The following is a 17,438-nucleotide window of genomic DNA, read 5'->3' as shown; positions in this document are numbered from 1 at the left end:
AATGCCCTTTTTGATGCAACCCAGCATCCCGTTGGCCTTCTTGGCTGCAGCAGCACACTGTTCGCTCATGTTGAGCTTTCTGTCCACCAGGACCCCCAAGTCCCTTTCCACAGGGCTGCTCTCCAGCCAGGTGGATCCCAGTCTGTACTGCACTTCCGGATTATGTTTTCCCAGGTGCATGATCTTACACTTCTCCTTGTTGAATTTCATATGGTTCTTGCTGGCCCACTCCTCCAGCCTATCCAGATCTCCCTGCAGAGCAGCTCTCCCTTCTGGAGTGTCTACCTCCCCACTCAACTTGGTGTCATCAGCAAACTTCATCCGGCTACACTTGATGCTGTTATCCAGATCACTTATAAAGATATTGAATAACGCTGGGCCCAATATCGATCCCTGGGGGACTCCAGTGACAGGTTGCCAGTTTGAGAAAGAGCTATTTACCACCACCCTTTGGGTGCAGCCTGTCAGCCAGTTCCCCACCCACTGCACAGACCATTTGTCTAGGCCATAACACATCAACTTCTCCAGAAGGAGACTGTGGGGGACCATATCAAAGGCTTTGGAGAAGTCCAGGTAGACAATGTCCACTGCTCGCCCCATGTCAACCAGGCAAGTCACTTTGTCATAGAAGGCCACCAGGTTTGTCAAGCACGATCTGCCTTTAGTGAAGCCCTGTTGGCTTTTCCCAATCAAGTGCTTCATTTGACTTGTGATGGCCCCCAGGAGGATTCGTTACATAACTTTCCAAGGAATTGAAGTAACGCTGATGGGCCTATAGTTACCCGGATCTTCCCTCGAGCCCTTCTTGTAGATAGGGGTAACATTTGGCTTCTTCCAGTCCTCTGGGACATCCCCCGTTCTCCATGACTTCTCGATTTACTGTCATTTTGACCCAGGTAAGCATACTACGGATTGATATTTGATACTGTAATGTTATTTTGAGATAAACTGTTTATCCCTAAAGCTGTTCGTCTGGTGTCTGTTACCATATCCCAAATCTGTAACACTATCAGGCTGCCTCAAGCACCTCTACTCCAATGTCAGCAGAGGGATGCAGTACATGGCATCATGCCTGGCCCCAGCCTTGCAGCAGGTACCTAAACTGACTGTTTTGGGGCCTTGCCCCCGCCTGTGGGCACTAGGTTTTCTTACAGAGGGAGCTACCTGTTCCCTTCCCTTCTTTGATAAGAGAAAGTAAAGAAGAAAAAGCATGAAGGGAAAGTTACCCTGCCTATTTCTCTCAGCTCATGGTCTTAGAAATACTGAGCACCATTTGAATGCAGCTGAAGCCCAAGTTACCTCCCTACAGCAAGGAGTATCTCAAGGCCAGGAGGACACTTGGGCTGGGATAGATAAGACTCTCACCACTGTCTGTGTTAGAAGCCTTCAGGTGACTGTGGAGAAATGAGCATGCCACATGATCCCCATGGTGGTAACATGTGCCTGGGAAAAACTTGACAGGCGGGTGGAAGCTGCCTAAAAGGGAATTTCTGAAACAAAACCACATAAAGCTTTATATGTTGATCAAGAGAACTGGGACAGAAATATTTGGCCCAATTTGACTCTAGGCAATTATACGTATAATTCCTCTCCTCTTGAAGCCTGATTTAAGAATCAGACCAACTATTAAAACTGAGCGTGCTGCTAATGGAGGCATTGAAACTGTGTCTCTATGTTCTCTTTCACAGGCATAGACCTAACTAAAGTAAGCAAGCGCTATAGCAAATCTGTTACTGTGGGTTATTTAACCTGTCTTGCAAATGTGTGTCAAGTGATGAGGGGATACCACCTGAATTTCAGAAGCAGAAGCCTGCAACCTCCTTTAGGGTCTGGAATCCAGCCACAAACTCCAGTGGGAAATATAGACTCTATCTTTCAGGCACCACTAGCATATGCTCAATGATAAAAGGCCCCAAGATGACTGAGGCCCACCAACTATTCCTTGGGCCAGTCCCATAGATTTGGAACTAAGCACAGGCAGGCTGGTTATCAATCATGCATTAGACATAGACCCTGTGGCAGAGGAAGCCCTATCAAGTTGTCATCCCTTTGAGGCCCAGCAGCACCCACTAGTCAAGAAGAGTCCTGGTCCATTCAGAGCCCATTAACACCAACAGGCGCTAGCCTTATAGGCACAGTGTCCAGTGACATGTGGTCCCAGCAGTTAGTTTCTGCTACACTCATTTTGTCATCCTCCCTCTTCTGTGAAGATGCAGCTATAGTTACCACCGAACACCCCCGTGTCCAGTTAGTTACAAACCCCCCATAGCCTGTGCAAAAGGGCTGTGACCCAAAGCATCCTGAAGCATGGAAAGCCTGTTTGGCCCCGGGCATTCCCAAACAGGCAGCCCTCAGAGTCCCAACATCTGTTTTACAGGCTTTTGCCAACAACTCCCCCTGTGCCACACCTTTTCCTAGGAGACCCTTAGCAAGGTCCCTAGTACCCCTCCCACCACTTCATCAGCTGGAAACTGGAAACCCCCCAGCCCTTGGTTACCACACAGACTTATCAGACATACAGTTAGCACCCCAGGGGAGCCAGTCAGGACCTTCTGACCCCTCTCAGGTGGCACGGAGGATGCAGCTTACAGGGACTTCCCATCAACAATACCATCATTTTTGTGTCCTCATGGGCACTAAAAAGTCTGCCTTCAGTTGATCACACTGAAGGGGACCACTTCCCTCACCCTCTGCAGTAGTCCAGGGGTTCACAGAAGTCCCTTCAGCCCTTCCCATAGTCAGCCAAGTGCAACTTCCCAAACAGACAGGCAGCCAGAGGATCTGCAGTTTTTGGGAGGTTCTAACATCCGTTGCGGAGTAACGCAAATGCAATTCTTATCACGTCAGAAGAGCAGCAGTTCATTACTGTAGCTACAGGAACAACACAGAGCCTCTGCTGATACAAACTCTGCCCAGCTGGGGCAGTGACAAAGTTTATACACCTCTGGGTTACATGACTTGTTTTTCACATAACTACAAATGTGTGTCAGATTAGCAGGATGTGGTAAATTACCACAAAGAATGGTAACACACAGATTACTTCAGATAAATTCCATACAGTACATCCTTTTACAAGTATTTCACTCCAATAATCGTGTCACACTTACTCAGCGAGGCCATTAGGTAACTCTGCGGGTATTTCTTAAGTAGACAGGCCTATGAGGCATTAGCTATTTTACTTACATGTATGGAACTACTCAGAGGCCAGACCTTCCACGATGCTCAAGGGAAGCTACAGTCTTCTGGTACTTCTGAACCAAAACTCCCCCTAGCTTGGGTACTCCAAGAAGCACCTCTCCTACCCCCAATGACCCATGCTGTTAACATCCTGTGAACCTGCACACCCCAGCACTCATTACCTCCCTTCTCACAGAACCAGAAATATAGGGAGTATTGACTTGCACCTACTCCCCTTTTAACAGCCCCATCCGGCCAGTGCACAAATCCAATGGGTCTTGGCACCTGACCAATGACTACCAAGACGTAAGTTCTGCCTCATACTGCAGTCCTGATAGCTGCTGAAGCAATGTCGTTTACCTTTCCTCTTACCTATGCATAGCGGCCATGGACATTAAAGACATGTTCTTCCAGTGTCCCACCCATTTGGACAACCAAGCTCACTTTGCTTGTACTTGGAATGGCATTCATTACAACTTTACTTATTTACCTCAAGACTATTGCTATAGTCCTACCATTGCTCATGGTATCTTAGCACCAAGATTAGCCGAAACTTCTCCCACTCCTGATGTCTCTCACCACCAGCATATTGATGACATTTTCCTAGGCAGACATAGATAGGAATCTGTTGCACGGTATACGATCCCCAATTTCAGCCCTCAAAGAACACTGGGAACTTTATATTCCTTGTAATTGTCAGGGTCCTGCCCAGAACGTAAGGTGTCTTGTTTCTTTTTAAAGGAGGAATCTTGTATGCCACTACCAAAGGTATTCCTGAAAGTGTCTTGCAATCTGTTTTCTTTATCCAACCCACATCCTCCTCCAAACACAAACATCAGAATCTCGTGGGTTCTTTAAATTTTTGTCCTGAGAAGGCCCAGGTTTTAGTCAGCTAGGCCATCCTCTCTTCCTCACTGCACCTGGGACTGGAACATCAGTCACCAACAGGCCCTAACCCTTCTCTGACAAGTATTTAATAATACTGGTATTTGGGACCCCTCACTCCTACTGGTGGACCAGAACCCAGGGTCCAGCACAGCGCAAACTGCTTGTTGGTGACTGTTCCAAGAAATAGGTCCCAAGGACCCCAATGCCCAAGCCAATCCCTTTTGGCAGAAAGGGGTGGCAAGATGTGCTCCCATTCCGCATACAAGGCTTGCACACCTTACACACCACCTTCCTTGCCCTTTCTGATACTGACAAACTCCTCATGGATCGCACCCTTACACTGAACAGTTTTACAATGCATTCTTCACAGCATCCTTCAAGCATTCCTTTCCCTGAAGGACATACACAATCCATTACCATTCAATGTTGGTTCTTTGGCATCTCTGCCATCAGAATCCAACCTATAGACCCCAATCATATGATTCTCACATTCTCCTCCAGCTACAGATGATCCCTCAGACTCACCTATTACAGAAGCCTATCCTTTCAACACCCCACAGAAGGATGTCTGGTTTACAGAAGCCTCCACCGTCCTTCACCATTACACCTGGTTTGGGGATGCCACTGCTTTTCATACTGCAGATGGCCAGGCTGTTACACCTGATTGCCATAATAGTGCCCACATGGCTGAACTCTTGGCCCTTTGCTTAGTCATTCACTCCTCTGACAGCCAGGTCTACATCAACTGCTGGGCTGTTTTTGCTGGGTGCACCCACTGGCTTCCCTCTTGGAAAGCACACTCCTTCTGCACTGGTCCAATCATCAGTGTGCCATGTGCCAGTACCACTTCTTTTGTGGCATGTCCCTTACACATTCACACTCTGCTGACATTGCGTGCCTTTAGGTTAAAGCTTTAATCACTAAGTTTGATACTATTCTCTTCTCTGAGTCCCACAGGTACTTCCCTTCCTGAGCACCCTGCAAACAACCTTCCAACTATTCTTCCTGACTCACCCTCAACTCCATCCCCCATCATTACTGAAGGAAGTATAAAACAGAATCACAGAATGGTTTGGGTTGGAAAGGACCTTAAAGACCACCTAGTTCCAACCCCCTGCCATGGGCAGGGATACCTTCCACAAGATCAGGTTGCTCAAAAAGCCTCATCCAACCTGGTCTTAAACACTTCCAGGGAGGTGGCATCCACAATTTCTCTGGGGAACTTCTTCCAGTATCTCACCAAACTCACCATAAAGTATTTCTTCCTAATATCTAATTAATTCTACCCTCTTTCAGTTTAAAAACTGTTAGCCTTTGTCCTATCACTACACTCCTTGATAAGAGTCCCTCCCCATCTTTCCTGTAGGGTCCCTTTAAGTACCAGAAGACCACTACAAGGTCTTCTTAGAGCCTTCTTTCCTCTAGGCTAAACAACCCAAACTCTCTCAGCCTATCCTCACCAGGGAGGTGTTTCAGCCCCCCAGTAATCTTTGTGGCCCTCCTCTGGACAAGTAGGTACTTACATGACTTGGAAACATCATATGCAACAGCTACTTTTGGATCCTAACTGGTCCTTAAAACAGGCAGAGTTAACACTGCTAACCAGAGCATCTAGACTGAACTCAGTATGTCCCACTTCTTGTCTACTATACAAAGGCTCCACTGCTGTACCCTACCCCAGCAGAACATACACAGACAGAGAGACCTTACAGGCTATTTGGAGGGCTCAACAGCATGGATGCAGAAGCCGCAGCCAATAAGCTAGACCCAATGACCACCTCACTGCAAAATCTTAACTTTCTCTTACAGTTATTGTTATTTAAACTGGGATTAGGACAGCGGTTGACCACGAACACTTCACCTTTACGGGCATGTCCAAAACAGAGATCGCACATTACTACTAACCTTTAGGGGTTACCCAAGTGAACATTTCCTCAGCTCTGAGCTGCCTTCAAGCCCAACTAAGGGTCTGAGCTGCAGTGTAGCTGTAATCTTAAGAGAAGGTGACATGAGAATCCCACCTGCTGAAACTCATAAAAGTTGTCTGGAATAAGGCCTCTGAAACCCAATGACACTTGCAAGCCTGGTGGCTCTTACTCAACTCTACATACAATGCAAACAGACACTCAGCTGTTGCCTATGTGTTTACTACAGGAGATGCTACTACTGAAAAATTCTATCCTATCATATCTCTGGCTTTACACCAAGACAGATCTGTGATCCCTCCCATGATTCATCAACAACAGGCCTGGCAGACAAGTAACAGATTACAATAGGTAGACACTGAAGCTTGCATCCCTGATCTAGGGTAGGGCTTGTGTGAAGAGAATTCCTCTGGGATCTCCAATACATGCCTTAATTCCCCTAGGCCAGTCCAACATTTCTCAGTACACGCCAATGGATATGCTGAGACAGTACTCATCTATGTCTGCAACAGCTGTGTATATTTATAATCTTGAATGGTCACCAACAGCAACTGGAGCTTTAAATTTGACAGTACATCCAGTTGCAGTTTTGTTAGTGTGGAACAAGTGAATATGGCCTCCTGTGACAGCACCGGAGATCTCATCGCCCTTGTTGGACACAAGCTGTGGGATGGATAAACAACCCACAACACCGAACTGAGGCCTTGATATGTGGAACAAAAGGTCAAAAGCACAACTGCGGAAGAGGACGCTTGTCTATGTTTATACCATATATAGAGCTAATGTGATAGAACATATTCAGAGGTGGAGACAATGGAAAAATACTAGGTTGTGAAGCAGACTATATTAAGGCGGATTTTTGTTAATAAACGGCTTCGCTTGTGCATGAATACGGAGCCCATGTTGTGAATCGCCACAGTTAGTTTTGACTTTATTGCATTTATTTCTTATAATCATTCTGTATATCAAAGTTGGGCAAATAACGAAACAAATTATGTTAATCCAACATGCAAAACATACACAATCAACTGATTCTGTATGTGCGATCATATATCATTAGCATTAATTGTAACACTTTAACTAAGCAACTGATCAAATAATTGTATCCCTACCACTGATCTGCAATACGCCGCATATTTATGACAGAGGCAAGAGGTAACCATACTACTACCTTGTGGGTCAGGACAGTGGATTGACTGCAGTCATGGGGTGGAATGTGATGGATACTCTCAACTCCTTGACCAAACTTGTGCTAGTTTGGTTCAGGATCTCAAGGAAGTAAAGGCCTAGGCCATGACCAGGTCAAGACCTTCTCTAGTTCCAACCTGTTCTTTGAAAACTCACACAGGAACAGAGTGACATGGTGAGCTTTGATCCATGAGCTGGGAAACCAGGACACTGATCACATGATTAACACATGAATAGCAGGTGGTTCTTCCAAGGCTAATTTGTCAAGGAACAAACGAAGTTGTGGGTACAAGGAGTCTCACGCTTACACTTTCCATCACATGTAACTTGACTGTGAGCCAACCACTTTATTCCATAAATATGACAGCCTGAGCGAGCCTTTTTGAGCTCTTCCTGATAAGCAGCTGGCTTGAGTTGGGAAGTCTCTCAAGGTTACTCCTTGAGGTTGAAAAACCTCTTACCAACTTCAGATCTTTGGTAAGTGACCGATATTGCGCATAACCTTGTATCACAGGGCATTAAGATCTTGTATGGGTATTTCTGAATTATTATATCCTCTGTACAGTAAATAGATTGAACCTTCCCATCAAACTTTCATAAGCTTCACTTTTACAGCATCTTACTTCAATAAAACCACTTTTGCTGGTACCTTTGGAGGTTCTTTAAGTGGTCTAAATCTCCCCGTGACAAATGTAACCAAGGCACAATAGTTATAAAATATTCATATCCATTATCAAAACCTTCCTTTAATTGGACCAAAATTCTTAACGCCAAATATAGGTTCAACCCCACACACTCTGATCTGCATTGTTTCCCACTTCTCCAGTACATGGAGTTCAGCAAACACAAGCTTCCAAGAACTGAAAGGACAAAAGTCCAGCTGCAGGCCAGCACAACTTTGCTCCGCTGTTTCTGCTTCTGGACTTCTAGCAGCCAGTCTCAGTTAACCGAAAACATTAAAATGAATTCAGTATGTTTGACAGACAGATTAGAGCAGCTTGGCCGACCTGCCCCTGTGGTACAAGATGGCCTGAATCAACCAAACACGTGCCCAAAGGAAAGAGTACATAAGTACCAAGAATTCTTATGTTCCTCAGTTTATAACTGCATTTTAGGTGTCACAGCAGTACCAGCACACAGGTGTTTTCTTGCCACAAGGATTCTTAGAAGTTACACAGGAGATAACTTGTTAGAAGTTACCTATATCTCAGATTGACAGTCAATCACAGGGTAGTTATAGTAACTTTAAGCATATGAAGACTAGTCGCTTCTCTTTGCAGATTCTGGTCACGCCATTTCCAACAGGATATTTCTCACCTTCACCTATTGGTTTTGCTGTCCTAATGCCATCTGCTGCTACAGATGATTATTACAAAAATGGTTATTGGATGAGCCTGTTTTAGTTTTATGCCCATGAACTTCATGTGGCATCAGGCTTTTCCTCCCAGCCTTCGTGTTCTTAGCATTGTCTCCTCCAACCACCAGGTCTTTTAATGTGACTTTATTCAGTATTATCCAACAGTATTTCTGAGTCAGTTTGTTAGCCTTTTTTTTTGTTTGGTTTGGAGTTTTTTTTTTTTTTTTTTTTTTTTTAAAGTGAACACACTTCATTCTCAAAGTCCTCAGGGCCCAAATCCAGCACAGGAGGAAGAGCTCTGAGAACAAACAGGACCTTTTCAGAACAGATGAAGAAACAGGACAGAGGGTTTTTTTTTCCATTCAAGCAACAGCCATTAAAACAAAACCCATCAAAGTAATACTTTTAAAATTATCTCATTAGCTTACATTAGCATGGTAGGTTCAACAAGTAACAAGGCTGAGCACAAACGGGACATTGACACAGGCAGCCACAGACAAGCTGCTGCCTTCAACTGCACCTACATATGACTCACATAAAACAGGATAGACAGACAAGTCCCTTTCCTCCTCTTTGGCTGATTAGGATTGAATGTCTAAAACCCACACAACCCCACGCTCTAAGGTCACAAGCAGGCACACATTCACAGATCTCTCAAGTACCAGTACAGCCTCTCTGCTCATCCAATACACCTGCATGGACCCCAGGCTCTCTTACCCACTTCGAAGGATCTCCTATTTGCTGGCTGATTCAGCCTGATGCTCACTGGCAAGCATGCACATACTTGGTTTCATAAGCACCCCACACTCACAGATCCCCCTCCCCAGATACCAGCATGGACCCTCTGCCCATCCAGGTACTCTGCCTGGACCCAGGGCTCCTACCCACCAGCTAGTCCTCCTTGAAGTCTGCTACCGAATTATACAGGCAAACCCCACACACCCAATTCGGGAAAGATATGCCCATGCACTCTCACCAGCAGCCAGCATCAAGCACATGGGCTGTGACTCACAGTCCCACTCCAGCCACCAGCACTGATCCCCTCAATCATCTGAACTGCCCTGGGTGAGGCTCCCGCTCACTCCACTTGCTGGCGCTGCTGGCCAGGGGTGCCTGCACACCCTGTCTGACCCCAGTTGCTGGCACCAAATCCACTCACATCTGTCCCTCCAGTAGCTGCCACTCTGAAGAGAAGGTCCGTGGGGCCTGTGGAGACACTTCCTAAGAGCTATCATCCTTCCAGTTACTGATTCTGAGACACCCTCTTGCTCCAGTTACTGACACCATGGCCAAAAGGTGCCTACACCTCCACTCTGACTTCACTCGCTGGCCAGGGTGTCAACTCACACTGGTCTCCTCAGTAGCTGGTACCTAGTCCTTGCAGCACTCACACACAAGGGATCGAGAGCAAGACTATGCAGAGATAGTTGAGAAAGGACTCAAGAAGATGGGACTGGCTGCAAGGATCAGGCACAGGGCTCAGTCAGACAGACCTCCTGACCAGCCACTGTTTACACACAACTGACTGCCTTTATAGCCTCCCCTGTCTGTTCCCCCTCTGCATAGTTGCACCACCTTCTTCCTCCCACCCACACCTGGGGCTCCTAGATTTGCACTCTAATCAGTTTAAAAGTCTAGGTTTGCCTACAGTTTCTCAATGGCCCATCGTTAAGGAGACTGACCAAGGTTTGTTTCTTCTGTCTCCCTCACATTTGCATAAGAGGTTTATCTCCAAGTTTTTATTGCTTCCCTCTTTTCCTTAGAATACCTTTGATAAGGTCTTTGCTGAAATAAACACTCACATCCCACACCTCTTATCAATTAGTATACCTGAGGTTTGCTTCTCGCTATTATCCCCAGTATTGTCTGTGTACATTGTTTTATTCCTTCTCCCTTATTGCCTCCTTTTGCTCTGAAAAGATCCTTGAACAGATAACCTTAATGAAGCAGATATGCATGCCTTTACACTCAACACATTCCCCAGTTTTATTGTGGAAAGTGTCCTGAAAATTGTGCTTCTTCCCTGCAAAGTTAGGCCATTCTTTTAACTCTTGGTCTGCTATTTCTTCTGCTTTCTCACACATTTCCATTGATATGTCAGTCATGGCAATTTTAATATTTATGTTACAAATCTGAAATTATGTTTCAATAGGATATTTGAGGCAGGGCTGCAGGACTATTAAAAACTTATGGAATGTTTAGGGAAAGGATTGGGGGGGGGGGGGGGGGGCGGACAGGGTGTATAAGAACAAGGAGAGCGCAAAACAGAGCGGGAGAATAAAAAGGGCTGGTCACATGTAAGCAAGAGCCAGTCAGAACCAGGGGCTCATAGCTCTTATGTTTAAGGTCAGCAACTGAAAAGACCAGGGTGCCAGCACCTGGAAAAAAGACCACAGGGCTTGGATGTCTCAGTGACAGCAACTGGAGAGACTGGCATGCAGGGGAAGTCTGAGTGCCAGCAACTGGACGAGGAGATGCAGGTCTCAGGGCTACATATGTAGTCTGCAACCGGAGAGATCAGATTGTGTGCAAGAGGTGCAAGGGCCAGTAATTAAAGGGACCTCAGTGTGCTTACATTTTCCGTTTTCCCTTAGTGGATTTGTGCCAATGTGTTTGGATGTGTAAGTGTAAATTCAAGCTAAACTAGCCTGAGCAGGAGGAAAACCCAAGACACTTAACCAACAACAGACCAGTAGCAAAGTATATGGCCCAATACTCCTGAACTCATGTGTCACTTGTGTACACAAAGTTGGTCAACAAAATTATTAACTGTTAAAAGTCTTGGTCAATTTTCTGTGGTTTATGCTGAATATAAGATTTATAAGACAATGGTTGCTAACTTTCATGGGTGCCTTACACTACACAGATGTCTGCACACTACACTATCCATAATTGTTTAATACCCTTCAGACTGTATTAAAATTGTGTTTCTTGTAGCAGGCAGTTAATAACAACTTGAGAAATTACAATTACATAATTCAATTTTAAAACTTATTCAGAGATAGTAAAAAAATCAAAAAAACAAGGAAAAAAGCACTCCATGGCACTTAGCAACGGACCTGATCCATACTCCTAAGCTATAGAATCGCACCCAGCAACACTGCAGCAAGAGTCACAGGAACTGTGGTCACAGCCAGAAGGGCAGCAGGAAAGAGGCCATTCTTCTCACCAGGAATGAGGTAACACAGATAAGCACCATGCCACATATCAACATTGAGAAGTGCCAGATAATGAAAAATTTGAATTTGTCATAAGCAGCATCTAAACTGAGCTCAAAGAGATTTTTCTGAAAGATAAAAAGTGAATTTTCTGCAAGCACCATGGACTCCAGGCATTTGGAAGGGCCATGCTTCACAAGGATTTTTAAAATTCTAGTTCTCCATGATATCAAACACCATACCCAACATGAGCAAAAGAGATGCCACAGTTAGAACTAACTGAAATCTTCAGGACTGTATTTGATTGCTTGATGGTATCAACCAAGTTTTTTTTGCTCACACCCCTCAGGGGAAAAGTTACCTTCACTTCGGACTAACAGCTGTAAGCACAAGAAAGCTATTTTTAACACGAAATCAGATTTGCAGGGAAAAAAGGCATTAGTAACAGGGATCGGATTCATCACACAAATTAACATCTCCTGGTATCCTAATACTTTTCCAATATTATATCAGAATCCTTTATATGGAAATATCCTTGTCTGTAGTACAGTTCATGTATATAATTGAAATATATAGCTATAAGCATATGCCTGTAACTCATGCTTTTTAGTTTTATTACTATGATGGAAACGGTCAGCTAACAATAAAGCAGAGTCCAAAGACGCTTCTTCTTGGATGGAATGACATTTTTTAGAAGATATACATACCCCATGCTACAGCTGCAGATTTCTACGTAACACACCTTGTAGAAACTACTGTGAAATGCAGAGCAACCCTAAAATGCACTTTGTCTCTGAAGACTTTTCAAGTTCTCTCCAAGTTTTGAGGCACATTCAAAAAACTGTCTTTCATCTTCAGTAGTTGTGATACTTCTAAAAGGAGATACTCTCAAATCATGTAACACCTAATGACTACTAATTGAAAAAAGGTTTGCAATCTACATATGGAATACTGGCTGACACGCAAATTAAGTTAACTGAATTTCAGTCATGGAGAATAATAGTAACCTTTCACCAGCACATACTAGAAGAGCTCTTTGGCGTATATGCATTTTATGGAGACCGTTCATACCAGCAATAAGACATATTACTAGCTTCAAGATCACAGGAGTGTTTTTTGAAACAAAAAGTATAGCTGTGATAATGCCTTCCTTCTCTGCTGATTTGTGGTTTCCTGTACACAGCAAGTTACCTTACCAATGCTTCCACTCATTAAATGACATTGCTTGTAATTCCCAAGAATAAAATCCTACAGCTTTTTTGGTTTACATTTTCCCTGCCCTTTGCAATTTTAAAATTGCTGAGAACTTATAACTCTCATGTTTATCAGAAATACAGAGAGTCAGAAAGATTCTAGCAATGCCTACCAATCAAACGTGAAAAAGCAAAAATCCATTCCCTGTCAGCAATGTGAAAGTTCTAGAGTTCTTTGAAAAACTGTGGCTGTAACAGTATTGAGCACAGCTTAGAAATACTTTGAGCGGCAAAGGCAGGTTAAGAAGTTTATATTTTCCCCAACCCCATTTTCTCCCCCATTTCTACAGCTCCAGTTGCAACGATGCTGCTACTTGTGGTGCTTCAGGATGAACCAGACTATAGATAATAATATAGCTCCCATATTTACATGTTTTTTAAAGTAAGATCACTTCAGCAATCTTGTTAGTGTGCCCCTTCAGACAGATAGCACCCACTGGAAGAGCAGGGCCCCCTTACGAGTCTTTGCTCCTAGGAGGGATAATAGTCCTTAAGCTGCAAGTGCTACTTTTACCAAAGTAGCAATGACCCATACCAACAATATCGCTGCAGAGTCTCCTATGTCCCTGATTACTATAATACATCAGAAGATCTCCCAGCAGGTTTTGAAGTCCAATTTGCTGAGAAGCCACAGACTCCTTTCATTAGTGCCCAGCATCAGTTCAGAAAGGCAAAGAATAGCGATCACCTAACACTCACAACCATAATGTGTTTTCACCATTTTTCCTCATCTTTTTTTTCCCTTTCCTCCTCTCAAAGAGTCACCAGCAGGTTCTACAGTTTCTCAGAGCCCTCACAGTCAGGCTTACCCAAGCATGAACTGCTCTAGGAATTAACGATAGCTGAATGGCACCTTCTTGGCTTTCTGCTCCCTTTACTCTTTCCTTGCTGTCTTCAGCCTTCCCTCCTGACCCCTTTTAAATCAGGGGGTTGGGAGTATTGTTCTCCCTTCTGTGCCCTCTTGTTGATTATTAGTCACCAGCAAAGAAGAGCTCAACATCAACTTAACAGGTTAACTGTCTCATTGATTAGTACCAAGAGAGACCACAAACACAGTGATAAAGTCACACATCCCCAAGCCACTGATCTGTTACTCATGGTTGCAGCAAATTAAACTGAGGAAGCTCAGCACACACAGGATTTAAGAAACCACTTCCCTTGCTTGCAACCCACAGCCATAAGTCAACACAACACCCCCAGGTGGTGGCTCAGAAGGTCGTAGTAAGCAGCTCAGCTGGTCCATTACGGGAAAAAGGCCTGGCAAGAAGGACTGCCTGAGCAACACACACCCTCAGCCGGCATGCAGGGTAAGTCTGGGTGCCACCATCACACCTCTACTCCAAAGGTGACTAAGCAAACACAACAGGCCCCTTTTGATCATTTTCCCTCACAAAAAAAGGCAAAAAAGAGAGCTGGGAAAACACTGTTTTATGTGAATTTTAGAAACGGATATAAAAACATTCTACTACCAAAACGCGTTTGCCTGCAGACAACACATAAGTCAATAACTTGCTGGCTTTTCAAAAGCCAGCGTTTGAAGGACAGCCTTCTGCAGATCAGAGTATTTTACAGATCTACAGTTATTTTTGTTAAAAAGTGGGAGGAAGGGGGAGGAGCAAAAAAGCATCTGTGCTCTAAGTAGAAAACAGAACCAAAATGACAAAATAAAAGTTCTTCTAAAAGCCTGGTAGACCAATGCACTGGAGAAACCATTTTAGCTACTATTAAGCAGGAAGCCAAAACATCCCATAACAGACTTGATACAAAGCATGCTGTAATGCACATTGGCTAAGGCTGTGCTTTGAGGCTCAGGGCAACTTTTATGCAGGCACAGCTATCAAAAGTATAGGATTCACTTTTGTGGACAGTAATATAAAAGTGATCATTAACACAAGTCTGCTTCCTCTGCCAGGAATGTCTGTCTAGCTGTTTCGGAACACTGGCTGGTTAATACACAGAAATTGAGCCGTAAGAGCCCAGCTAAGGAGCTTTTGATGTTAGTGATAAGTTTTACTCCCGTCATCCTCAAATGCAAGAGCTAGAAAACATTTACCAGGAGTCGTGATGAGCTCGGTTTGTTTTGTTCTGTTTTTAAGTCATCCCAAGAGCCTAGTTAAGAGCAGCAAAAGGTCTGACATTACCACCGAGCTCCTAGAAAGAGTTGAGTCAGCCTCACAACAATTTCTAGGAAAACAACCTCCAGTATTCCTATGGGCTTCTGAAGCATATTCACTGTGGGGAAAACCTACTCATGTTCTAGCTGATGCCTCTAGTTTTCACCGATACCAAGAGCATTCGAAGTCAACTTCCTGAAGCCTGTGAAGGAAGTTGATAAAGAAGCATTGAGGAGGTACTTGCCTTTTCTCACACATTTCCATCTGCATTTTTAGATGGAATAAGCTAGGTAGTTCTTTCAACTAAACTACTCAGACAAGCCAAAGCAGAATAGCACCCGATACCTCTTTAAAACCACTTCTTTATTTAGTTATATAAACAGGTTTGCCAGTTCAACCGCAACACTCAACTGCAGGTGCCCCTCTTGCAGAAGGCCGAGCATCGGCTCCTTACCCTGTGATGCCTACCTGAAAGGCTGAAGCAAAAAACACAGCCAAACACCAGATTTCCATCACAGAGCTTAAAGACAGGGAACTCGAAACACCTGGTCTTCCCCACACTGAGAGCCCGCAACCCTGAAAGCCAATTTTTTTTTTTTTAAATTTTTTTTTATCTTCCAGTCCTACCCCCCCGGATGGCCATATCCTACGGAGAAAAAGCAGTAAACAAACTCCTGCTGAAGGCGATGGGGGCGGGGGACGTTTCTGGAGGCAAACAGCTCGGCCGAAAAGCGCGCCTGCAGACCTCATTGTGCTTGCTCAGCCACTTGCAGGCCGCTTAATTAGCGTTAGTTGGTTCTGCGAGACAAGCAGCTTGCTACCTGCCACCCTGCACACCAGGCACCCCCCGCGACCCTCAGGGCGGGACCGCCGGCCGCCGCGTGAGTGGGAGACCCGCGGCCCCCCCAGAACACCGCCGCCGTCCTGCGGGGCCCTCGCTGCCGGCGGCCTCGTCCGCGCCGGCCCCGCTGTCTCGGGGCCCGCCCCGAGGCCGGCCGGAGGGCCGGCGGCTCCCTTCCCTCCCCGCCTCACCTCGCCCGCCGGCCGCCCGGCCAGGGGAGCGGCTCCCCGCAGCCGCCGGGTCCCCCCCCCGCCGCCGCCGCCGCCCGCTCCCGCCGCCGCCCGTCCTCACCGAGCCCGCGCGGCCGGCGCGAGCCGCTCCGCGCGCAGAGGCGGAGCCAGCGGCCGCTGAGCCGCGGTGAGAGGCGGAAGGAGAGGGCGGCCGGCGGACACTGGCACTGCCGCTACCGTCGGCGGCGGGGGCAGCGGGGGGACTGCAGCGCCCGCCCCGGGGCGGGACCCTCCCGCTGGGAGGCGGGGCCGTTGGCCGCGGCCCCCGCAGGGCCCCGCCGTGGCCGGGCGGAGCGGCGGGGCCTGGGGGCTGGCTGGCTGGGCCGCGCCTGACCGGCCGGGGAGCGGTACGGGGTCGGCGGGGTGCGGCTGAGGCCGCCGGTGCGGCCTAGGGGGACGAGCTCGGCAGGCGGGAGCAGAAGTTTGCCTGTGGTTTCACCGGCCTACTGACAGGGAGCTCTGCAGTGCCATCAAATCGGGCTTTCGGCTTTTCAGATCCCTCCAGACTGAGCTCTCCCTCCCTGCCTTCCTTCCTTCCTGGCCGGCCTGCCTGCCCTCCCTTCCTGCCTTCTCAGGTCCCCGGAGAACTCCCGCAGCTCCCTGCTTTAGGCACAGCACGGTTTCTAAGAAGAATAAAATGGGTCTTCCACCCCCTACCAAGACTCGAGGACCAGCTGGGACTTCAAGGGGAGCCTGCAATTAGAGGAACTGGGAACTGATATAATAGAAAGGCTCTGTAGTAAAAACTAGGTAGATGAGAAAAAAATCAACATTTAAATACTTAACGTGTGAAGAAAATGTGTGTAAGCCGTACAGTACTTACTGATAAATTTCACATCACAAAATTACCAGATCTGTTTTAAAGGCCTAAGTTTAAGTTTTAAACAGGTGACAAGCTGATACTGAGTAGATCTGAAGTTATGTGCCCTGAGTAGCAGTTAGGGGGACAAAGCTCATTATATGACTGTGTAGTCAGGGAAAGCCATTTTTATTAAGCATGATAAATGATCTGGCTGCCCGTTCACACAAGTATCGGGATGTGTGTCTCCAGGCAGGCTGGTGTGACGTGTAGGATAAGGGACTGGCATGTGACAGAAGACGTGGCAGCTACTGAAACCTCTCTGTCCCAAGTTCCTCTTCACAGCTGAGAACAAACTGCTTTTGGATAGGCCTTAGGTAGATAACCTTTCAGAGTCAGTTACTGTGATCTTCTGCCTCCACGTCAGTCATAGGAAACGTTGCTGAGTCAGTGCTGTGTTTTTGTTTTCCCTTTCTAGTTACCTTCTGGCTGCAGGCCAGTTGTCACC

General features: G+C 46.2%; 1 protein-coding gene across 3 annotated transcripts in view; it reads right to left on the bottom strand.

The window, feature by feature from the left end:
• Positions 1 to 16,347, bottom strand: part of RESF1 (retroelement silencing factor 1) — a 33,092-nt gene extending 16,745 nt beyond the window's left edge. For 2 of the 3 annotated variants that reach the window (XM_075116581.1, XM_075116572.1), the window contains exon 1: positions 16,193 to 16,347. The gene's annotated coding sequence lies outside the window, so the exon portion shown is untranslated. Of the gene's footprint in view, positions 1 to 16,092 lie in introns of all 3 variants that reach the window. The other variant, XM_075116590.1, reaches the window with a different exon arrangement.
• Between the last annotated feature and the right edge of the window lie 1,091 nt (positions 16,348 to 17,438).

The sequence above is a fragment of the Phalacrocorax aristotelis genome, chromosome 1 (genome assembly GCF_949628215.1).
Source record: "Phalacrocorax aristotelis chromosome 1, bGulAri2.1, whole genome shotgun sequence".
Classification (NCBI taxonomy): domain Eukaryota; kingdom Metazoa; phylum Chordata; class Aves; order Suliformes; family Phalacrocoracidae; genus Phalacrocorax; species Phalacrocorax aristotelis.
The sequence above is the reverse complement of the archived record's forward strand: the minus strand, read 5'-3'. Positions and strand labels throughout refer to the sequence as shown.